This window comes from Prionailurus viverrinus, chromosome A3, assembly GCF_022837055.1.
Source record: "Prionailurus viverrinus isolate Anna chromosome A3, UM_Priviv_1.0, whole genome shotgun sequence".
Classification (NCBI taxonomy): Eukaryota; Metazoa; Chordata; class Mammalia; order Carnivora; family Felidae; genus Prionailurus; species Prionailurus viverrinus.
The window spans coordinates 13,697,207-13,722,569 of record NC_062563.1 but is presented as its reverse complement, the minus strand read 5'-3'; the positions used below and the strand labels follow the sequence as shown (position 1 = coordinate 13,722,569).

Below are 25,363 nucleotides of genomic sequence, written 5' to 3'. Positions count from 1 at the left end.
AGCTCTGAGGTTTTTGTGTGAATCACTACAGTCTGTACTTCTGTGTTGGTAACATCTGAAAGTTTGTATTTTCTCACTACTTAACAGTCCTGAGAACAAGTTTATTGGAAGAGATTTTCACTGGAATGTTAGATTAATTTCCTCGATAAGTCAGAAACTGTTATTACAGTATACTTAGCTTGGTACATAGTAGACATTTGCTATATGTTTTTAAATTGGTAGGAAAAAATCTTAAATTTTTTTCCTTTTTAATGCAGACAATATTGCAAAGACTTAACGACAATTGTGTGAGAATTTTAAAGAACAAAACTTCAGTGTTGAATTAAGTTTAAATTTATCATTGAAGCAGGTTTATCGTTGAGGACCAACATGGCTGGATTAATGAGCCAGAGAGTGCATTGTTTGTGGTGAAGAATTGTCATGTTACTTTTCTTTTTGGAAGTGTTGGGTGGCATAAGTAAGCTATGTGGTATAAAAATTCGGCAGCCTTTTTTTGAAAGTTTTATACAACTCAATTATTTAAAAAAAAAAAAAAGAACAACAACCAAAACTTAGTTACTTAATTTGTGTTAGATGTCCACTTGAAAAAGCAGCATATTTCTTTGTAATTCTTTTTTTTAAAAAAATGTTTGAGAGAGCCTGTGGGAGCAGGGGGAGGGCAGAGAGAGAGAAAGAGAGTGGGGTGGGGCCTGACCCCACAAACCATGAAAGTAGGACATGAGCCGAAATCAAGAGTTGGGCGCTCAACCCTCTGAGCCACCGAGCCACCCAGGCGCGCGCTCTTCTTTGTAATTCTTAACATTAAAAAATTAATAGACTTTATAGAATGTTTTAGATTTACAGAAAAATTGAGGAGTTAATAGAGTGTTCCCATATTCTGCCCCCTTTGCCCTCTTAACGTTTTGCATTAGAGTGGTACAAGGCATGCTTGTTACACTTAATTAACGAATATGAATGCAAGATGATTAACTAAAGTCCACAGTTTACATTCAGTTTTTTGTGTTTATAGTTCCGTAGGTTTTGACAGACTTGTAATGTGGTCTGTCCTTACAGTATCCTGTAGAATAGTTTCAGCTCTTTACAAGTTATCTGTGCTTCGCCTATTCATCCTCCTCCCCTCCATCTGAACCCCTGGCAACCACTGACCTTTTTATTGTTTCCACAGTGTTGGCTTTTGCAGAATGTCATATGGTTGGAATCATATCATATGTAGCTTTTTCAGATTGGCTTGTTTCTCTTAGCAATGTGCATTTAAGTTTCCTCCATGTCTTTTCTTGGCTTGACCATGCATTTTTTTTGTTGTTGTTGCTGAGTAATGTTCCACTGTGTGGATATACAACAGTTAATCCACTTTAACCCATTAGAGGACATCTTGGTTTCTTTCAGGTTTGGGAAATAATAAATAAAGCTGCTATTAAACGTTTGTGTGTAGATTTTGTATGGACATGTTTTCAACTTACTTGGGTAAATACCTAGGAGTGTGACTGTTGGATCCTATGATAAAAGTATGTTCAGCTTTGTAAGAAACTGCCAGTGTCTGTCTTCATAAAGTGGTTGTACCAAATTTGCATTTTCCCCAGCAGTGAATGAGAGTTCCTGTTGCTCTGTGTGCTCATAAGCATTTGTAATTGTTGTTTTCCAGATTTTAGCCATTCTACTAGATGTGTGGTGGTGTTTCATTTTAGTTTTAATTTGTCATTCCTTAAAGACATATGATATTGAGCATCTTTTCCATGTGCTTGCCATCTGTATATCTTTAGCGTGGTGTCTAGATTTTTTGCCATTTTTAAATTGAGTTGTGTTCTTATGTTGATAATTGTTACTGTTATTTAGGAGTTCTTTGTATATTTTGGATACAAATCTGATATCAGATCAGTTTTGCAAATAATTTCTCCCAGCCTGTGACTTGTCTTGATTTTTTGTTTTGTTTAAATTGGCAAATGATGGTCAGGAATTGGGCTTAAGATCTAGTTTAGGTAAGAGGTTAGAATTTTGTATTTCAAATATAAGTTTAGGAATGTTTATAAATAAATCACATCCTTGTCACCTATCTTTTATTTTGTGATCATAAGAGCAAATCCAGCTAATTTTGGAAATATTGGGGCAATTTCAAAGTAGAAAAAGGATAGTAGTTATCTTGGGCATTAACATTTCAGTGCATTTCCTTAATTTTTCTTCTTTATCCTGTGTTACAGTTATATGTATTTCTTCATCTCGCTTTTATGTCTAATGCTTTGTCACAAAACATAGGTCATTCACCTCACTTCATTTTTTTTATCATCTCACATCACATCATTACAAGAAGAAAGATAAGTACAATACTTAGAAACTATATTCACATAACTTTTATTACAGTATATTTTTCTGTCTTATTGTTATTAATCTTTTATTGTGCCTAACTGATAAACTTCATCATAGGTAAATATATATAGGAAAAACCATAGTGTATATGGTTTAGCACGGTCCCTGGTTTTAGGCATCCACTGGAATTCTTGGAATGTTTTCCTTGCATTTAAGGTGGGAGACTACTGTACTTCCTTTTCATAGACTCCTGGAAGTAGAATCTGGATCAAAGATATTTTTAAAATGTATATTTATTTATTTTGAGAGAGAGTGAGAGAGTGCAGAGCCTGACATGGGAGTTGATCCCATGAACCGTGAGGTCATGACCTGAGCCGAAATCAAGAGTTGGTTGCTTAACTGACTGAGCCGCCCACGCGCCCCTGGATCAAAGATTTAAGACTCTGGGTGCATGTTACCTGTTTTTTTCTAGTCTGTTAATTTGTATGTTACATTAAGGAGTTTAATGATGAGTGCAGCTTAACAATTTTTTTGTGGCATCTTCTTTAAATTTAATTTTTATTTTAAAGTATTGATAAGAAACTTATTTGTAATCCCAGCTCCTGAAAAGGCATTCCTATACTTTAATCGTTTATCAAAATTGTTGACGCTTTCTTTACTTTTCCCCAAGTATAAACAGACATAGCTATGCAGACATGTCTCACTCTGAAACAGTCATGTTATATGTTACCTACAAGTTGTCTTTTCCATTTATTTCATGGACATCTTTTTAGGTGGTTATATATGTACACCTACTGCATTCTTTTTTTTTAAATTTTAGTGTTTATGAATTTATGCTGCGTTCCTTTCAGTTGCTGTATAATATACCATTTGGAATATCCTTTCTTTAACCATTTGTCCATTAGTTGAGCGAATGTATGCTGAGTACCTGTCATGTACTAGTTATTAGAGATAAATATTAACAAATAGAACATACTGGAATCTGGGGCACCTGCATTGGTTAAGTGTCTGACTTCTGCTCAGGTCATGATCTCCCAGTTTGTGAATTTGAGCCTCGCATAAATTAGGCTCTTTGCTGATAGCTCAGAGCCTGCTTGGGATATTCTCTCTCTCTCTCTCTCTCTCTCTCTCTCTCCCCCTCTCTCCCTCCCTCCCTCCCCCTCCCCCTCCCCCTCCCTCCCTCTCTCTCCCTCTCTCTTCCTCTCTCTCCCTCTCTCTCCCCTCCTCCCCCCTCTCTCCCCCTCCCTCCCACTCTCCTTCTCTCTCCTCTCTCCTTCTCTTTCCCTCCCTCTCCCTCCCTCTCTCTCCCTCTCTCTTCCTCTCTTTCCCTCTTTCTCCCCCCTCTTCCCCCTCTCCCCCTCCCTCCTGCTCTCCTTCTCTCTCCTCTTTCCCTCCCTCTCTCTCCCTCTCTTTCCCTCTCTCTCCCTCTTTCTTCCTGTCTTTCCCTCTCTCTCCCCCTTCTCTCTCCCCCTCTCTCCCCCTCCCTCCTGCTCTCCTTCTCTTTCCTTCTCTTTCTCCTCCCCCACTTGTGCACACTTTCTCTCAAAGTAAATAAATAAACTTAAAAACCTATTGGAATCTAACCTCAAGGAGCTTACATGAAGTTAGAGTTTATATTTGCCTATTTATGCTCACTATTTTTACTTTCCTCCCTTTTTTGTTCTTTTATAGGATATTATATTGGATATCCTTATACATATCTTTATATCTGTGTACTTCTGGTATATTCCTAGCCATGGAATAAAGGGTACATGCTTAAAATGACTAGTTTCTGCCGACTGATGCTGTTTTCTTTCATTGTTTTTTTTCTGCATTTTCTAAGCCCTTAGAATTGTGCATGTTTTCAGTATTTATTGGCCATTTGTACTACTCTGAACTGCCTCTTCTGATTCTTTGACCATTTGCCTTGTTATGTTGTCTTTTCTTACTAATTTATAAGGGATCCTGTGTGTTCTGGGTTTTTATTCTTTGTCCCAGTTAGACACTGCACATGTTTTCTCCCAGTCTGTTATTTACCTTTTATTTTTCATTTCTCTTTAATTTGGAATTTATAGAAAAGTTGTAGCATTTATATAAAGAAGTACTATGTGACCTTCAGTCATATTCTTCAAATGTTAACCATTTTACTATATTTGCTTTTCTCCTTTTATCATTTAAAAACGGGGGCGCCTGGGTGGCGCAGTCGGTTAAGCGTCCGACTTCAGCCAGGTCACGATCTCGCGGTCCATGAGTTCGAGCCCCGCGTCAGGCTCTGGGCTGACGGCTCGGAGCCTGGAGCCTGTTTCGGATTCTGTGTCTCCCTCTCTCTGCCCCTCCCCTGTTCACACTGTCTCTGTCTCTCTCAAAAATAAAACATTTTAAAAAAAATCATGGAATTAATGTTGATACAGTATCTGTTCTATAAGTCTTATTCACATCTCACCAGTTGTCCCTGTAATGTCCTCTAAAGGGAAGGAAAATCCAGGATTTTGCACATTGCATTCAGTTGTCATGTCTCTTCAGTCCTTTTTAGCCTGGGACAGTTTCTTACCTTTCTTTGTGTTTCATGGTATTGATACTTTTGAAGGCGAGAGAGGAGTTACTTTGTGGAAGTTCCCACATTTTGTGCTTGTGTGGTGTTTCCTCATGTTTAGATTCAGGTACTGCACTTTTGGGGGGAGGAGAACCATAGAAGTGATTTCTTTTTTTTCAGTCTCTTGTAATCAAGAGCCCCATTATTGACGATGCTTGACCTTAACCATTTGGTTGAGATGGTGTCTGCTACTTTCTCCACTGTGGGGTTACTTGTGGGAGATACCTGGTAAGTTTCCTGTGGAGTTTAGAGGTTTTGAGTCTGTGATTATGGAAATAGCCTACTATTCCTTAAACTTAATGCCCACTAGTTTTAGCATCCGTTGGTGATTCTTGCCTCTTGAATGAATTATTTTTAAAAAATTAAAAAATTGTTTTAATGTTTATTTTTTGAGAGAGAGACAGAGCACGAGTGGGGTAGGGGCAGAGAGAGAGGGAGACACAGAATCTGAAGCAGGTTCCAGGCTCTGAGCTGTCAGTACAGAACTTGACACGGGGCTTTAACTCACATATTGCGAGATCATGACCTGAGCTGAAGAATTGAGCCAGCCAGGTGCCCCTTGAATGAATTATTAATATGATTTAGCAAATGGTGATTTTCTAGTTCCATCATTATCTTCTATATTAGTTGGCTTTGTTGTAAGGGAGAGCTTTTCCTTTGGGTGTATATTTTCATATTATGAATTCATGAATTTTTAGCTTATTCAAGAGATTATAATCCTTTATTTGCCATTATATCTTGGTGCTCAAATTGTATGAGATTTGTCCAGTTGATGATTAGCTTTGATTACATATACGAAAAAAAAAAAAACAACTACAAAAATATGCTAATTTTTAATGTGTTGATCTCTTTAGGCTTCTGGATTTTATAATGTATTTAGGGGAAACTCTCTTTTGCCTTAACTCTGCCTCCCTACTTTTGATCATCTCAGCCCCATGATTTTCTAACCTTTATGGCTTGCCTTCTGATCATTCCATTGCTTCTAAGCACCACACTTGGGGAGTGGCTGGGAATAGAGGGAAAAAGTTGCAGAGAAGAACAAGGAACAGTGTAATGTTTACTGTGCCTAGCCCAAAACACAACCATTAAGGCATGGACACTTTGCTTGTGGAAATTTAACCCTTGGAAATGTATGTTCTTTTTTTTTTGTTTTTTAATTTTTTTTTTTAACGTTTATTTATTATTGAGAGACACACACACACACACAGAGCATGAGCAGGGGAGGGGCAGAGAGAGGGGGAGACACAGAATCCAGAGCAGGCCCCAGGCTCTGAGCTATCAGCACAGAGCCCAATGCGGGGCTCGAACCCATGAACCATGAGATCATGACCTGAGCTGAAGTGGGACGCTTAACGCGCTGAGCCACCCAGGCACCCCCCCCCCCTTTTATATCATACCACCTTACTTATTTTCTTTATGGATGGCACTTAGGTTTTCTGGAAATGTTTGCTTATTTGTTGTTCATTAATACTCAGTAAAATGTACAAACTTTTTGATTTTTGGCCTTTGTCCATCTTTAGAGTTTATCCTGTCTCAAAGGCACATGTTAATGCTTTTTAGACTCAGAGCACCTTCCTTTGCCATGCCCAGGGGACTAGGCTGTATGAATTTAAGGACTTCTATGAGGGCCACATGTAGTGTTTAGCTTTGTATCCACAGAAGCTGGAATAGCAGTAGTGTACAATATGGCATCATTTCAGCAAACATTTGTGAAATGATGGATGATTTACATTTATTGTGACTGTGGTAAGCACTGGAATGACAACCTGTTGGTTTTTCACTTGAGAGTTACAGTTGAGGCTCATAGTCCAATGTGTTCTTTGTTTGCTTATTTATTTTGGGAGAGACAGAGAGAGAGAGAGAGAGAGAGGATCCCAAGCAGGCTCTGCACTGTCAGCACAGAGTCTGATGTGGGGCTTGAACTCACTAACTGTGAGATCATGACATGAGCCGAAATCAAGTGTTGGTTGCTTAACTGACTGAGCCCCCCAAGCACCCCAGTCCAACATGGTTTTTAAAGAGCATATGGCATAGTTACATTATTACTGAGTAATGATACCATTCTATATGGTGTAGTACTTCGAATTTTTTGTAATGGAAGTTTTCAGTTGTGGGATGGCCAGTCTATCTGGTTTGATGCTGTAGAAAATAACTGAAACAAAGTTTTTAAACAATCTGTGACTCTTAGCAATCCTCAAACTTGTGTCTGTGAACCACTCTGGCAGAGCAAAAGACACTCAGGCCAACATTTGTTTGTTTTTATTTTATAGCTGATGTTTCCTTTCAGGTTCTATTTTTGACATAGAAGCTGGGTTGGTACAGGAAGACCAGGCAGCCTGATTGAGTTGGTCTCACTTGCCGAGGAAGGAACACGTTGGGTACTTGGATAAAACCAGGGGAGAGGAATGAGGTGGCTGGAGATGTGAAGGAATGAGTGCACCTCCTTCACGCTGATGTACATGGCAAGAAGCTAACTACTGCTTAACTCTTTGTTTTGAGTTATTTTTGGAATAATTCATGTGGTCGAGAAAAGAATTTGAGGAAAGTTTATCCCCTCCCGAGTGCCTCACAAGGTGTGCTGGTGAGAAGGTGTGTGAATGATGAATTTTATTTACCCTTTGTCCATTTTTAGAATTTGTCCCATCTCAAAGGCACGCGATTAAGTCTTGTTGAACCCTTCTGAATGCTTTCCTCTGCTGCGACCAGCAACTAGATTCTCTGAATTCAGGGACTTCTCACATTGTTTTTTTTTTTTTTAAACCTGGTTGCCTTCCTTTTCCTAAAATGATTTAAAAAGCCCTTTACATATATGGAAGGCTCTGTGCCTGTTAATATCCTTTTCTGCCAGTCATTGAAGGTAAAAGACTTAAAAAAAAAACCAACTGTATAAATTTGTTTGAACTTGAACATCTAACATCTATTAATTTTTTTGTTGAAGTTATTTCAATCAAGATACAATGATGGGGAGCATAAGGGAGGGACAAAATTATATGTACAAAATGGAAACATCATGCGTTTTAACATGCTGATGATTAAAAAAGACAGGTATTGTGTGTGTTTTTAAAAAAATTTATTTATTTACAAAAATTCATTTATATATTTTGAGAGAGAGAGAGAGAGAGAGAGAGAGAGAGAGAGAGAGAGAGATGGAAAGAAAGGGAGAAAAGGGGGGGGAGGGGCAGAGAGAGAATTCCAAGCAGGCGCCACACTGTCAGCAGCTCCGGGCTGGGCTTGAACTCATGAACTGTGAGGTCATGACCTGAGCCAAAATCAAGAGACGTGAAACCGACTGAGCCACCCAGGCACCCCAGGTGTTGTTTATTATACAACCACTAATACAGAGGTGATTTTGCTGATTACATGTCTCTGTGGAATGTCATGGTAACTCCATTTGGCAGGTAGGGAAAACGCACACAAAAGCAATTTAATTTATCCAACGTTAAATAGAAAGTTAGAAAATTAGAAGAATCCTATAGATTTTCTTACTCTACCTAATAGTTTATCCAGTTAGTTGAGATGTATATAGAACCTCAAAGAGGACTGACAAAGTACTTAGTATGGTTTCCTAACAGTACATAGTAACTGCTCAATTAAATCTTGGCATATAATTATTCAGGGAGAGGATTTGTTCTAGTTACTGGTAATGTTTATTTATTTATTTATTTTTTTTTTAAATTTTTTTTTTTAACGTTTATTTATTTTTGGGACAGAGAGAGACAGAGCATGAATGGGGGAGGGGCAGAGAGAGAGGGAGACACAGAATTGGAAACAGGCTCCAGGCTCTGAGCCATCAGCCCAGAGCCTGACGCGGGGCTCGAACTCCCGGACCGCGAGATCGTGACCTGGCTGAAGTCGGACGCTTAACCGACTGCGCCACCCAGGCGCCCCTGGTAATGTTTATTTTGATGATACTTGTTTTTTGAGCATAGAAACTGTGATACTTGTATTAATGTTGGTGAGAGGAAAATTAATTGAATTTCAGCACAAAACTTTAGCAGGTATTTTGCAGTATAGACTTTTGTTTTGGATTTATACTTTCTTGACTTTAGGCTACCCTGGGTTTTAACAAAAAAAAAATTTTTTTTAACGTTTTATTTTTATTATTGAGAGAGAGATACAGAGCATGAGCAGGGGAGGGTAGAGAGAGGGGGAGACACAGAATCCGAAGCACGCTCCAGGCTCCGAGCTGTCAGCACAGAGCCCGACACGGGGCTCAGACTCACAAACTGAGATCATGACCTGAGCCAAAGTCGGTCGCCCAACCAAATGAGCCACCCAGGCGCCCCGGCTACCCTTGGTTTTTAGATGGGAGAAATTGAATCTCTGAATCTATCTTCTTCAGGGGCCTGTCTCTTCCTTTGTAGGTTATTTTGCATAGAGGTCTTATTGTATTAATACTAAATTTACTTCAGTATTTGGTAGTAGATGATTTGTATAGTATTAGGAGTGAAATGTTTTAATATATTGTTGCAGTGAGGATATATTTTTATTTTGAATTTTTATTTATGTATTTGTTTTTTGAAGACTTTATTTTTAAGTAATCTCTACACCCAACTTGAGGCTCGAACTTACAATACTGAGAGCAAGAGTTCCATGATCCACTGACAGCACCAGCCAGGCACCCAGAGGATATTTTTGATATAATTTTGATGTGAACATTATATAATGATTAAATTTCTGCTTTTAAATATTAATGACTGGGAATATTTTAATCTTTATATGCCAGGAATTCTGGAATCTTCATGTTGCCCCCTTCTTACACAGCTGCTAGTGTAGATGGAAGTTTATCTCAGTGTTAATAAATGCCATCACCCATTCCCTTCCCCCAATCCTTACTCGGGAGCCTAGTTTGCCTGCAGCTGCAATGGTAGGCATCTTTCAGGAAGTGACCTTGGCTTGTATTAATCAAATTCAGAACACACAGAAAAGCTTCTTGCTAACATGCTGACTTGATGTAAAATTTTATCGCATCCATTTTCTTTCAAAATGAGGCCATCTTGTAAAAAGAAGATATACAGAAGCCTCCTCTAATTTAATGTATAAAAGACGCGTCTGCAGGCCATGTTAAAAAAAAAAAAAACTACTAGATTTTAAATGTGTAGGTTTTTTTATTGGCAAATATTGCATAAACGTCATGAAGGCTTAGGAGTTGTTACTAGAAAATTACTTGTTTTAATGCTAAATTAAAAAACTTTATCTGTATCAAGTTTCTTTATTTACTGATTTAACAACTGACATTAAATTGCTGTGGAAACTTTATACACTATGGATTTATTTTGAAGTTCTTTAGCAACAGTTATATATAAAGTAAGGCACTTTTGTATATTAGTTACCTTTGGATGTTCAGAAATGACTAGTTTCTTAATTTTGCTAGCTTGGGTAAGAAAATGAGTATGTTACGTGAAATCATTTTCTTAGGCAGTGGTAGTGGCTACAGGGGCTTCTAAATTTTTTTTTTTTTCAACGTTTTTTATTTATTTTTGGGACAGAGAGAGACAGAGCATGAACGGGGGAGGGGCAGAGAGAGAGGGAGACACAGAATCAGAAACAGGCTCCAGGCTCTGAGCCATCAGCCCAGAGCCCGACGCGGGGCTTGAACTCACGGACCGCGAGATCGTGACCTGGCTGAAGTCGGACGCTTAACCGACTGCGCCACCCAGGCGCCCCTACAGGGGCTTCTAAATAGAAGTTTAAAATTTTAAAGCCAGTGAGACTGCTAAAATCTGACCGCCATGTATTAATAAAAAATATTGCTAACTACTGATTCACACATCTGCTTATTTAGGATTTAACTGATCATTCTGATAGAGTAGTTAATATAGCTGTTTCACTTTTATCATGTAATGCTTCAAAGAAATCTCATTCTTAAATGTAGGATAATTAAGGTGTGTATGGGTACAGATCTTCATTTTACCCTTGCTTGATGTTAAATATAGAATGTTGAAAATAGTATTTAATGGATTAGTTTAGTGATGTTTACTGCATTTGTAGATTTACATAAAATGAATGAATGAATGAATGAATGAATGAATTAGGGAGCAGTTGTGTGTATTGCCAAAGAGATCACCCTTGAGTTTATTGTATGAAAGATCACTCCTTGGTACTAAAGTGTTCGGAGAGGTGAAATATGGGAAAAGAAAGCTTTAAACCTTAGGAGCTATACCTGCATTTTGCTGGATGCAGAGTATGAAAAGGACAGGCGTGTTGCATGTGTATATGAATGACTTGGAGAAGAGGTGGGGAATTTATGTAGATAAAAAATTGGGATGTAGATAAATACTTAAGTGTCTTAATTATCTGAGTTATTTTTAAGGCATTATTGGAAACACAACCAATGTCTTTCATCATATTATAAATTGTTCTTAGAATTGCAGCCTCTTGGAGATAAATCTTTCTCCTTAACCTGCCTAAGTTCACTCTTTGCCTTGATTTGATACTAGCATTAATGATTAGTTTGTTAGATATTACAGGATACAGAAACTGGTTTCAAGGAGAAAGATAATTGCTTGATCATTTCTTCCCTCACATACCTGCTTAAAATACATGGTCTTAAGTAAAATTGTCATCTTGAACTTAAAAAATGTTCTTTGCCTTCTCCCACTCCTTCCCCCCTCGAAAAAGAAGAAGAAAAAAATGAAAAAGAAAAGCCTACCAGAAAAGGAATATATGCAATTCCGGTAGCCAATGAGTTAATGTTCATTTGCAGCCTGAGGGGTCAGCGTACAGTGTCTGTTTTCTGATTGGCTGCTAAGAGGTGAAATTGAAACCACTGTAAACTTTTGACCCTGTAGCAATTCTTGTGGAACGCCTTCCACTGGTGGAGCCCAGAGCTTCGCTCAGCTCTCCACCCAACCCTCCCACCCCCTTTCCTGTATTTATTTTGTGTGATCGTGCAGTACTGCATGCAGTTTTTCCAAGAGAGGGGAGAGGGAGGCAGAACAAGCACCGGCAGGCGACTTGCTTGCATGGCTGTGTTAGTAACCACCTTAGTACTAACTGCAGCTCGGCCAGAGATCCCGGGGCTTGTTAATAAACTGGGCTGCCAACTGGATTTTTTAGTTTTCCCCTTTACCTCGAGGTAATTTTAAAAATGCAGAAGGGTTATATTTACTGCCAATGCTTATCTGTGGATAGCACCGTTGTGTAAGCAGAATTTCCTAGATATGTTGAGTTAAAAATACCTTTCATTTTTAGCAACCTGTAAGTACACCCCATTAAAATTTCCTGTCTCCTGTACTTTTTACACAAACGGCTAACATTTTACAATTTTTTTTCTTCTTTGCCTTTGTCTTCTGTTATAAAGAAAAGGCATTTTGGTTATGATAACTGTGGAAAATAATTATAGAAGTTATCTGTACATTTGAATTTCATTAATTCTCTCTCTGCTGAAGTAAATGGTTTTGGGTTTGTCTTGTTTTGCATTAAAATAGTGCTTTACAGTTACCATAGCAGTCCTCTGAAAAAGGCAAGGTAGTTCATTCTCATATTCTCATTGGAGGGGCCTCTCGGTGGCTCAGTCATTTGTGGCCGACTCTTGACCTCGGCTCAGGTCATGATCTCACGGTTCGTGAGTTTGAGCCCCGGTTCGTGAGTTTGAGCCCCATATCGGGCTCTGTGCCCACAGCTCAGAGCCTGGAGCCTGCTTCAGATTCTGTGCCTCCCTCTCTTCCCCTCCCCTGCTTGTCCCCCCGCCCCCCCCCCCCAAATTAAACATACCACTAGTGGCATTCTACACCTGCTTCTCCTTTTCTGATTAGTTGCAGGTACCATATTTTGCTCATGCTTCTGCAGGCCAGTGTAACGCCTGGCCTCTCCTAGGTACACAGGAAACATTCCGTTGATTTAAATGTCTCACAGAAGGTCACCTCAAGAAGCTGGACTTCCAAAACCTAGGTTTTCTGAAAGCAAGGCTTCTGTTTTCACTGCATCATTTAAATTTTCATATTGACTCCATATAGAACTAAACATTTATTGCAACTTACTAAATGACGATGTAGAATAAATTATTATAAATCAGCTTAGTCCTTTCTAGTTTATAGCATGAGATTAGTAATACATGTTAACCCTGCCTTACTTTACTAGATGTGTAATTAGAAATAATCCCCCTCTCTCCGTGTCAAAAAGACTTTGGTATTTAAAAAAGTTTGTCATCAATATATTACTAGTGTGCACTTGGGTAGCAAATACATTTTACTTATTATTTACTAGAACACATAATAATGGATAAGTAATGGTAAGGAAAAAAATTTTTTAAACTGAGTTAAGTTTATACAGCTGCAAAAAAAAGTGGCACTTTTATAAATAATTTTAAATTTCCATTTGATTTTTAACTTATATTTGTTTTTTTCTTTTCAGTATAGCTGCAAATTTGTTGCAATTGACTGCTGCAAGTAAAATCTGTTGTTACAGTTTTGAAAAATGATATATTATTTTTTTGAGACTATTATAAATAATCTCAACTTCAAGAGAATGTTTTATTTATACCAATATCATGTAAACTTTAACCTGAAATTGATGGGTAAATTTATTCTGTAGTGCTTTGGAGAGGAGTGGGCAACAGCTGACTTGACCAAAGATGGTGATTCCCCATCTCTAGGATTTTTAGGGAAATGAGAGAATCCCTCAGAGCACTACCCACAGTAGCATGGCAGGAACAATGAGTTTAATATGATGAATAGCAGAATCCTTGCCCCCTTCCATTTTCAACAGCAAAAGAGTCATGTTCATGGTATTCAGTGGCCTCTTTTTGTACTACTGATGTTTCCAAGCATCAGCATTATATAGTTTGGGTTTTCTTCTGTCAACACCCCTCCCCCAGTTGATTCTTTGTTCTGGCCTGGAGGCACGTCTTCTCAGACAAGCTATTAACAAAGCTCAGTTTAATTTTTTTTTCTTCCCCATTAGATTTCAAGTGATGCAGGTTTTGATAATGTGGATCCCATCAATCACATTTTTCGTTAATTCTAGTAGAAAAATTAACCTGCATCTCCCCATATTTAGTATTTTGGGGACACGTCATTTAGTTTTTGTCAGTGTGATTTGACTTGTGTTTGTGATAGACTGAAGTCCAAATTACGAAAAAATTATGCTTATTTTTGTTGAAGGTAAAAAATACAGTCCCAAGAAATCTGCTGGGACTGTTGCCTTTGCAGAACCTTGGTTGTAGACAGGTTAACTGCAGCGTTCCCAGGTTCTGTAGTTTATAGGATGTAGTGTATAGCACTTTTTATTTACTTATTTTTAAAAGTTTTATTTATTTACTTTTTTAGTAGTCTTTATACTCTACGTGGGGCTCGAACTCAGAGCCACGAGATCGAGTCACATGCGCTTCTGACTGAGCCAGCCCGGCACCCCTGTTGTATAGTACTTTTTAGCCTATCTACCCCTGCAGGGTCCTGGTAGGCAAGCCAGTCATTTGTGAGTTTCTGGGGACCACTCTAGCCCAACTGCACACTTCTTGGGAGGGGAAATTTTGTGGATAGTGTTTCTTTGGATCCCGGGGGTTATGGGTTAGAGTAGCATGGGTCCGCACTCCTTTGGGTGTCCCCACCAGCAGTGGAACACTTGTGTTCATGTAGGCTCTCTTGCCAACTGTCCGTACTAGGGAGCAGTACTCATTTCCTGGGCCAGTCATTATGGTACCACGTACGTTCTGACTCAAATTCCTTTTCCTCCCCACTCATCCTGCTCTGTAGATGCTAACCCTACCCCACGACCTTCCTCCTTCCCCTGTAAAAAGGAGCAAAAACAAAAGAACCATTGCTGAAATGAAACTTGATTTAAAACCAGGCCAGAAAACCTTGGGCTTTCTTAATAGAAGCTCTGCCTTCCTTTCACCCTTCACCTTCTTCTAATTAAATTAGGTATCATAAAAATTCAGGTACTAAAACATTGAATTCATTTAGACACTAAAACTAATGATTGTATTTCCTCCCATTTTTTTATTTGAATGTGCTTGGATTTTTTTGTCTTCTCTTTTTGAGAGAGAGAGGAGAGCAGGGAAAGGGAGGGGGACGCTTAACCAACCGAACCACCCAGGTGCCCCTGTGCTTTGATAGTCTTAAATCAGATGTCAGATAGTCTTTTGTTGGCTAATAATAGTTTTTATTTATTGAGCATTTATGCATCAGGTACTGATAAATAATTTAAGCATTTCACTTAATCTTCACAAGTGCCTTACTAGGTGTGATCCCCGTTTTATAATGAGAAATCTAAGGCTCAAAGAAGTCTTCAGGTTGAGGGGTGCCTGGGTAGCTCCATCGGTTAAGTGTCTAATTCTTGGTTTTGGCTTGGGTCATGATCACACGGTTTCGTGGGTCCGAGCCCCCACATTGGGCTCTGTGCTAGCAGCGTGGAACCTGCTTGGGACTCTCTCTCTGTCCCTCTCTGGCTGCCCCTCCCCTACTCCTGCTATCTCTGTCTTTTTCAAAAATAAATAAACTTAAAAATTTTTTAAAAAAATCTTTAAAAAAAGCCTTCAAGTTGAATATCTAGGTCATAAGTGAAAGCTGGGCATTAAGTCTAGATCTGGTGTACTCCAAACCTCCCACTCTTCAGACCATTATGCTAACAAGTAGTTATATTATCGTGGATTGAAGATGTTTTCCAAGAACCAGCTCTCTTTTGACATCTCTGTTATAAGCCAGAGACTATACTGTAATGAGAAATAGGTATGTTAGTAGATATAATAGCTCTTTTTTAGACTTTAATTGCGTGGTATTGATACGCTTACCTGTATTTTCCTCCTTTTCGTTTGTGAACATGTGATGTGCTTCCTTCTCACTCCTCAATTTTCTCACCTTTAAATTGGGTTTCAGAAGTGCAACAGACCATTCGCATGATGCAGATAGGTTATGGTTGATTGTCCCTCTCTTGTCCACGTGGATTGGCCAAGGCTGTGATATGGAACTTGTATATACATAATTTTTTCTTTACCCCTTTCCAACAGACCTGCAAATTCCAGCATGAATGCAATGAACTTTGGGGCATAATTAGGGCTATTGTCTTGATATATACACCTCTAGAGTTAGTGGTAATCAGATTGTTGCTGTATTGTTACATTTGGAAGTTTGTAAAGTGAAGGTGAATGTTTTTTTTATTGGCTTACTTTTTTGTTGCATCATAGCCTGCTCTCTATTTCCTCAAGTATAGAGAAGCTGTTTATATGTTCATGTATTCTATTGCAGATTATTTTGAAGAACTCCTCATTTTCCTTTCCCATTTAAAAATATGTCTTGTTGGTGGCCCAAATGCAGTCTTTACTAGAATAGGGGGAAAAACATCCATGGTTTTTCTCTCCTTTTTTTCTTCATTGCTTGCTTGCTTGCTTGCTTTATTCATCCATCCACCCACCTATCTGGTAGGTATTTCTGTCTTTGGACTCGGGTATTTAAGCATTTGCTTCTGCCAAGATACCACTATTGTTTTTAATTGTTAATTGTTGAGTATTTCTTTTGGACAGGAGTTGGTTTCCTCATCTCCTGTTTTGCATTATTCATGTTTACAAACTGTGGCACGGTATATTGTATATGCTACACCGGACTTTGTAAGCAGAAGTAGTATTGTGTGGCAAAATAAGGCATCACCTCAGATTCCTAGGAGGACTTGAACTTGATAGCATGTTTTGTTTTTGTTTATTTCATGTATGTCCAGAGAAGGGAATGATGGGAAAGGTTAATTTGTGTGTGACTAATAATACTACTTACATTAAGAAAGGGCAATAAAATTCAACATCCCCTCCCCTTTTTTTTGTTCTCAGGATCAAAATACTTGCTGAACAGTGGAGTCAGAGACCAATAAAAATAAGCTCCTACTTGAACGTCATTTGACTGGTTAGCCAGGTAATTCAGTTTTACTTTGACTCAATCCTTTGTAATTTTGTCTTTATCCTCTGAAGATACCCATTTCCTTTCATTTATTATTTAATCTTAAACTCGTGTTACAGTTTTTATATTTAACGATAGTATGAGTTGACTGAATGGTCTTAAAATGAGCGAGTATATGTGTATATTCATATATATATGTGTATAAATACAAACGTAACTTTTTTAGGGAGGCAGGGAACTATGTGTTATGGTTCAACATGCCCACTTTCCCTTCTGTGTGTATATTTTAATGGTGTGTGTTCAAAATCTGAATAAATTCCACTTATTTTTAATATTTCACCTTGTGAGGACTAGTTTCCCCAGTTTGCATGTGCTGACATATAATAACTCTTTTCCTAACTCCTGTTGCACTAGAGTAGGAGAAATGAGAATAGAAAAAGTTGTCTGATAGCCAAGAAAGCAGTTATGCTTTGCTTAGCTCGTTAAATTTCTTTTTGTTAGTAATACCATCATTCTTATGGTTAGCTCCGCTTGAAATCTGAGTCATCTTTGGCTCCTCCCTGCCCCCAACCTGATACATTTAGTAACTTAGTAAACGGGCGATGTCCGGTCTTCTATTTGCATGTCTTCCGTACTTGTACCACTTTCTGCTAGTATCTTAACTTCCCAGGCCAAGACCCCATAATTTCATGCTTGTATTTGTTCACATGTCTTTTTATTCCCTCTTACCTACTGTTTCTAGCACTTGAAATTTTGCTTACACAATTTCCTTACGTACGTCCCTTTTAATTAAGTCTCTGCTATGCTCTAAGCTTTGTGCTGCCATTCCCTGGCTTACGGAAAGAAAAGTACAGACTCCCTTCGCTGACATTTGAAGCAGTTCTTTATCTGGGAATCTATCTAAGCCTCCATCCAGTCTCTGCTCTTGCTATTTCCCCACAAAATCCTTTCATCAATTATGATATATATACTTTATATTCTCAGTATAGTAGATAACTATCTCCGTAGTATTTATGTTAAAAAAAAAACCCCTTTTATTTGGAACTTATTTTAGTAACTTCTGTAAGTTGGAAATCGAGTATAAAAGGACATCTAAATATCCTCTAGCCACATTTGCTCACTTGTTTATTATTTGCATCTGTATGTGCTGTCACTCCTTCCCACTCTCTCTACTCATGTAGAGTTCTTTTCTGAATTATTTGAGGGGAAGTTACATATATTGAGCTTCTTTCTGCTAACACTTTGGTATTTCCTAAGAATAGGGTCATTCTCTTATATAACTATTGTACACTTATCAACTTTGTAAATGGACGCTGACACAAATGTATGGTCTGTCTTCCAGTCTGATCAGTTGACCTTAATAAAGTCTGTTAACAGCATTTCCCTTGCTTCCTGTACAGAATCCAATCTGGGGTCAGGTGCTGTACTTAGTTATTATTTCTCTTTAGCCTCCTTTCTCCTGGAATCTTTCCATAGCCTTTCATGACATTGACATTTTTGAAGAACACAACCCTTCCCCCTTTTAATAGAATAGTCTTCATTTTATATTTGTCTGCAGTTGCCTTGTGATTAGATTGAGGCTATGCATTCTTGGCTGGAATACTGTATAGGTGATGTGATATCCTGAGAAAGATGCACAACTTTTGGAGGCACATGGTGTCTTTTGCCCCTTACTCTGATGTTAATATTGATTACTTGGCCAAGATGTTGCCAGATTTCTCCACTGTATAGTTTATTTTCCTTCTTTTGCAAGCAGTAAGCATTTTATGGGGAGACAGTGCAAGTATGTTTCTCATCACCGTTTGCCCTAGATTTAGCATTCATTGATGATTCTTATCTGATCGAATTTTTCACTGTGATGGTTCCAAAATGGTTATTTTCTGGTTCCAGTATTCCCTTCCTACCACCAGTCAGCCCTTGACATTAATCATTAATGTGTAATCACAAGCCCTGTATATCAGTTTGGATTCCTAGGTTTTGAATTGGTAAATTCATTACCTAATTATTTTGGTTCTCCAGTTGTCCTAGGTTTGGAAAGTGGAACTGTTTTAATCGATCTCTGTGTCCTTGTGGGGAATAGTATTAGAGAGCTAGTAAAATACGCATGTTTATACACACATACCTGTATACATAAACATATTTGCACATAAACACATTCATTGTAACATGCATATACATGGGTTAGAAATCGTGACTTTATATCAGTATGTCCAGCTTCACTACCTATTTACAGGGCTCTTTCTTTGCACTTGTCTTTTCACATTTTTATGTCCCTTTTTTATGCCATGAGAACCTTGGCTCCCAACATTGTCAGTGCATTTACTCATTCGCTCTGTCCTGCATACTACATCTAAAATACTTTCAGAATTACTTTGCCCATTTCACCACAATAAACAAACTTACTTCATGTGAGCAGGCAATTTATATGTAGTTCTTCACTTGCTCATAACCATCTTGCCCAAGACTGAGAATAAATAAATAAATACTGTATTCTTAAATTGCTTGAATCAGCCCTTCTTTCTCCCTTCCCTCCCCTCCCCTCCCCTCCCCTCCCCTCCCCTCCCCTCCCCTCCCCTCCCCTCCCCTCCCCTCCCCTCCCCTCCCCACTTTTACTTCCTGCTCTTTCTTTCTGCATAAGGTAGTTACGGTATTCGTTCGAAATAAAATCAGGTTCATTTATTTGTTTGAGTTTCAGGGTTTTGTTAATGCTCATTCTCATTCTGATTGTCTATTATTTTTATTTTTCCTTTACTTTTACTTATGCTTTTTAATATTTCACCTTGTAAGGACTAGTTATAATATACTAGCAGAAGTATATTTATACTTCTGTCTGTCTGTCTGTCTGTCTGTCTCTCTCTCTCTAATTAGGCCTCACACACAGTGCGGAGCCCAATGTGGACTTAACTCACAACCCTGAGATCAAGACCTGAGCTGAGATCAAGAGTCAGATGCTTAGTTGATGGAGCCACCCAGGCACTCCTGATGGGATTTATTTTTTGAATTTGTAGAAAACGAACATGGTTTCAAAAGTTAAAATTATACAGAAGATACACTTCCCTTCTGTATTTTTTCCATCCCATTTCCCTCATTTCTCATAGGTAACCAACCTCACTGTTTTGAGTTCAGCCTTCCCTGCATTTCTTTTGGTAATCGCCAGCAGATACATGTTATTTTCTTTTTACTTTTTGTTTACACAAAAATTGTAGCATGTTGCATATACTGTTTTGTGCTTTGCTGTATTTTTTTTTTTTAATTTAAACAGGAGAAAATAAAATTTAATAGGCATACATACTGGGAATCCACACAGACGTAGAATCTGTGTATTTTGCTGTTTTCATTTATTAATATCTCCTGGAAATAGGCCATATCACATCAAAGGGATCTTTCCCATTCATTTGTAAAAATTGTGGTAAAATTTAGGGATGCCTGGCTGGCTCAGTTGGTGGAGTGTGCAACTCTTTTTTTTTTTTTTTTTTGAAGTTCATTTATTTTGAGCAAGAGAGCATATACGCACATGCAGGGGAGGGGCAGAGAGAGAGAGGGTGAGAGAGAATGCCAAGCAGACTCCCCACTGTCAGAGCCCTTGACAGATTGACATGGGGCTCAATTTCACACCGTGAGATCGTGACCTGAGCTGAAATCAAAAGTTGGCTGCTTAACCGAGTCACCCAGGTGCTCCAGTGCACCTCTTGATCTTAGCGTTGTGAGTTCAAGCCCCATGTTAGGCCTAGAGCTTAATTAAAAAAGTGGTAAAATGTATATAAAACTTAAAATAGCCATTTAATGCATTAAATACATTCACATTCTTTTGTGACCATCACGCCATTCACTTCCAGAACATTTTTCATCTTTCTAGAATGAAACTCTATACTCCTTTAGAGTGATAATCCCTTCTCCCCTCCCCCAGCCCCTGTCTCATCTATTTTTTACATAGTTTTCATTACATGCATATTGCATAGTTTATTTAGCAGCATCCTATGTATAGGTATATAGGTTGTTTCCAGTATTTTGTGATGAAAATAATGCTGTAGTGGGTAACTTTGTGAATATACATTTTTGTGTTTTGGGAATGTACCTTCATGATTGATGAGTTCTTAGAGGTGAGACTACTGGGTTAAAGGGTAAATATGTATGTTGTTTTTGTTAGATATCATTAAATCACAGTCCATAAGGATGACACCATTTTAAATTCCAACCAGCAGGGTGGGAGAGCCTGTTGTGTTTCTCCATAGTCACACTGTAAAAGTCCTTTCACTTCACAGAGTATATTTTTTAGATGCATCCACATCAATGCATGTATCAGTAGTTTTTTTAAATTTCTGAGTAGTATTCTATTGTGGGAATATACCACAACTTTTAGTTTCTGGTTTTTGGCTATTATGATGAATAAAGTTGCTGTGAACATTCAAGTACAGGTCTCTGCATACATTCCCCCCCTCCCCCTTGAGTAAATAGAATTGCAGGGTCTTAATGTCAAGTGTATGCTTATCCTATCTATTTGTTTTTGTTTAAGTTTTTTTGAGAGGACAAGTATAAGCAGGGGAGGAGGGGCAGAGGGAAAGAGAATCTCAGGCAGACTCCATGCCCAGCCCTGAACCAAATGAGGGGCTCGACTCCATCACCCTGAAATCATGACCTGAGCTGAAATCAAGAGTCAGATGCTCAACCCTCTGAGCCACCCAGGCACCCCTCAATTTTTCATTTCAATTCTAATTAGTCAGAAGACATAGCTTTTATTTATTTGTTTTTTTGTTCCAATTTTTAATTTAAATTCTAGTTAAGTGTATGCTTACCTTTATAAGAAATTGTGGAACTCTTCTGAAGTGACTGTACCCCTTTTATTGCACTTGCAAGGTAAAAGTTAAGTTTGTATCGTTCCTATTGGGTATTTTCACTTATTAAATTTCAACCATTTTAATGGGATTGGTAGTGTTATTGCATTGTGGCTTTAATTTGCATTTCCATGATGTGTAATGATAGAATAGTTTCTCATCAACGACATTTATCTCTTCTTTTATAAGGTGTTTATTTAAGTGTTTTGCCCATTTTTTAAAATTGGGCAGTTTGTTTTCTTATTGTAGAAGTTTAAAAAGAATATATATTCTGGCTACAAATTTTTACCAGATACCTTTTAAGGGTAATTTCATCTGTTTTTTGTCCTTCCTTTTTATTTTCTTAATTTTTTGGAAGTGCGGGCATTTTGAATTTTCAAGTACAATTTATCAGATTTTTCTTTTGTGATTAGTGCTTTTTGATGTATTAAGAGATCTTTGCCTACCCATAGGTTATAAAGATCTTCTCTTCTGTTTTCTTGTAGAAGTTTTTATACTTTTAGCTTTTATATATAGGTCTGTGGTTCATTTTGATTTAATTTTTGTGTATGGTGTGAAGAAAGGATTGAAGGTCAATTTTTAAAATGTGGATATTCTGTTCCAGAACTGTTTATTGGAAAGATTAACCTTTTTCCATTGTATTGTCTTGGTAACTTAATCAACTGCCTGTATACATGAGGATCTTGTTCTGGTCTTTTTTCCCTTCCACTGATCAATCCTTATGCCCACATACATTGTCCTGATTACTATAGCTTTTATAGTAAGGTCTGAAAGTAAGTAATGTGAAATTTTCAACTTCTTTTTTGGTGGTGATTGCTTTGGCTAATCCACGGCTTTTGCATTTTGATACTAATTGCAGAATCAGTTTGTGAATCCCTACAATTTTTCAATCACTCTGAGAAACTGCCCTGCAGAATTTGGCTTGCTGGGACATCCTGAATTCTGGTCATTGTCTTGTCAATTCAAGATTGCTGGGCTCTTTTTGGGTCCCTCTTTCTGTGCTGTGATGTGGAAATTGCTTTCTGGCAGAAAAGACTGGGTACTAGCAGTTGCCCCTTTCTCCTCAAATGTTTCCCTAATCTCCGGGACAACAGTTTTTCACTGCCTGTTCTCTGATATCTGAATATAGTTTGTTCTTATAATTTGTCTTGTTCACGGTAGGATGAGAGTTTGTTACTCTCTCGAATTAAAGCAGAAGTCCCATAGCTGATTCTTGAGTTCATTAAAAAAAGGCTCTTCTCATGCTTTGGCTGAGTTACAGTGTTTCTTATTTTTTATTATTTATTTATTTATTTATTTATTTAAAAAAAAAATTTTTTTTTCAACGTTTATTTTTGGGACGGAGAGAGACAGAGCATGAACGGGGGAGGGGCAGAGAGAGAGGGAGACACAGAATCGGAAACAGGCTCCAGGTTCTGAGCCATCGGCCCAGAGCCCGACGCGGGGCTCGAACTCACGGACCGCGAGATCGTGACCTGGCTGAAGTCGGACGCTTAACCGACTGCGCCACCCAGGCGCCCCTCTTATTTTTTATTTTTTAACATAGGTGCAAAAATATGTATTTGGTAAAAGTGTCTTTGAGCCTTTTTTTTAAAACTTTTTTTTAAAGTAAGCTCTGTGCCCAGTGTGGGGCTTGAACTCATGACCCTGAGAGCAAGAGTTGCATGTTCTACCAACTAAACCAGCCGGGTGCCCCTGTGCATATTTTATGGAGCAACTTTTGAGGCTACAGGATTAATTTCTGTCTGAAAGTTTTCCTGAGGAATATAGGATTGATGTTTCAAAGTCTCTTTTATTTGTTCTTGTATCTTGAGACTAGGAAACCAATCCAAACAAACTCGGTACCAGATTTCACGTATAAACTTGAGCGAAATCATCTCTTTTCCAGGTTCCCTAAAGTTACTAAGTCTTGGGCCTCTCTGAATGTAACCTTCCTTCCACCTTGGTTCCTAAAAACTAAGAGTAGGTACCAGGCTCATATGCATTGACTTATGTGAAGCGCTGTCTTTGTTTGTTAATGGTGGGCTTTTCATGCCTGATTAAATGAGAATGATTCTCTCAGTTATGACCATTCAAGATAATGGTCTCAGTTGTCCAATTAATTACCCTGGTAAATCGATTGACAAATTTTTACTAAACCTTTGCAATTAACATTATTGGCATGGAAAGTAGAGAGGAGAGTCTTTACTTTTTTATTCAGGAGATGCCTGCATGTGCACGCATACACTGCTGACATTTGAAGAGTTAGAATCAGGTGCCACTTTAAAGTGTTTTCAGTTTGGGGACGCCCCGGGTGGCTCAGTCGGTTAAGCCTCCGACTTTGGCTCAGGTCCGGATCTCACAGTTTGTGAATTCAAGCCCTGCATCGGGCTCTGTGCTGACGGCTCAGAGCCTGGAGCCTGTTTCGGATTCTGTCCCCCTCTTTCTCTGCCCCTCCCCCACATGTGCTCTGTCTCTGTCTCTCTATGTCTTTCTGTCTCTCTCTCAAAAATAAATATTAAAAAAATTAAAAGCAAAAGTGTTTTTAGTTTGGGTAAGTGTAATTTGTTAAATTGAGGGCTAGAGGTAGATGAAAAAGAAAAAGGGGCTTTCTCATTTACCCATCAGAAAACATTAAATAATAATCCAAATCAAACAGCAGTTAAATTTTTTCACTAGTTCATTCAGTCCTATGTAATTCTGTTTTGCTTATTCGTCTTTTTCTGTAGTCCGCTCTAAAGAAGTCCTCTCCTTTAGGTGTATAAAGAGATCTACACATTCTAAATTGTCCTCTAGTACATTTGTAAAGTTGTGGAAGTTCCCTTAGCTCAGTAGTGCATTAGCCAGAGTCTGTTTCCCGAAATATCAAGATTTAAAACTACTTTGTACTGTCTTGTCCATGAGGATCTTAGACTTGAGAGCAAATCTCAGAAGGAAAGAGAACCACCTGTTTGGCAAAAGACACTTTTGATGCTCTTCATTCATTCTTGTATATGAGTTTTCACCTGCTGTCCTTTCCCCTTAGTCCGAAGGATAGATATTTACTGAAGTGTTTGTGGATAATTGTCTCAACTTTTATCTGGAAATGTTTTTATTTCACATTAACTTTGAAAGACTGTTCACTGGTTGTAAAATTGTGGCTTGACAGTTTCTTATTTCAGCACTTTATCTATCTATCTGAAATGTTTATTGAATGATTTCCCATGCATCTTGATTCAGGGTGCTAAGTGCTGCTTCCGTCTGAACACGCCTCCTTCTGTAAGGCTGGCAAAAGACAGTGGTGTAGCCAGCACACAAGACTATTGTTTATGCATGGCCGAGGACGGCGGTGGTTTTATAGCATCCTGGGCACTTCACTTCCATGAAGCAGGAGTTGGGGCCCTGCACCAGGTGCTACTTCTTGTGGTGCTGCCTCTCTTCTTCCCTGGAGGAACAGAGCAAGTCTTTTGTAAGGGGCATGTTCTCGTGGGAGGTAGTCCCCACCGGAAGGTAGTGCAGCGCTTTAAAGATGTTGTTCCATTGTTTTATTGTTGTGTCTGAAAAGGTAACTTTTATCCTTGTTCCTCTGTATGTATGGTCTTTTTCCCCCTGTGGCTACCTTTAAGATTTTCTGTTTTTAAATGGTTAGACTCTGGTCTAGGTTTCTTTGTATTTGTTTTCCTTGGGATTCTTTGATCTCCTTCAGTGTTTAGATTGGTGTTTTGAAAAAGTTGTGTGAGGAAGTTTGGGCCATTATTACTTCAAGTATTTTTTTCTTCTCCTTCATTCTGACTTCTGTGACTCCGATTACATGTTTGTTAGACCATTTGATATATATATATATTTTTTTTTAATGTTTATTAATTTTTGAGAGT

At 38.3% G+C, this 25,363-nt stretch overlaps 1 protein-coding gene across 13 annotated transcripts in view; it reads left to right on the top strand.

The window, feature by feature from the left end:
- The window catches only part of NCOA3 (nuclear receptor coactivator 3), a 139,836-nt gene that overhangs the window by 54,590 nt on the left and 59,883 nt on the right, over positions 1–25,363 (top strand). For 12 of the 13 annotated variants that reach the window (XM_047851749.1, XM_047851748.1, XM_047851746.1 and 9 more), the window contains exon 2: positions 16,632–16,713. The exons of the other annotated variant lie outside the window; for it this stretch is intronic. The gene's annotated coding sequence lies outside the window, so the exon portion shown is untranslated. The remainder of the gene's footprint in view (positions 1–16,631; positions 16,714–25,363) is intronic. 13 annotated transcript variants of the gene reach the window in all.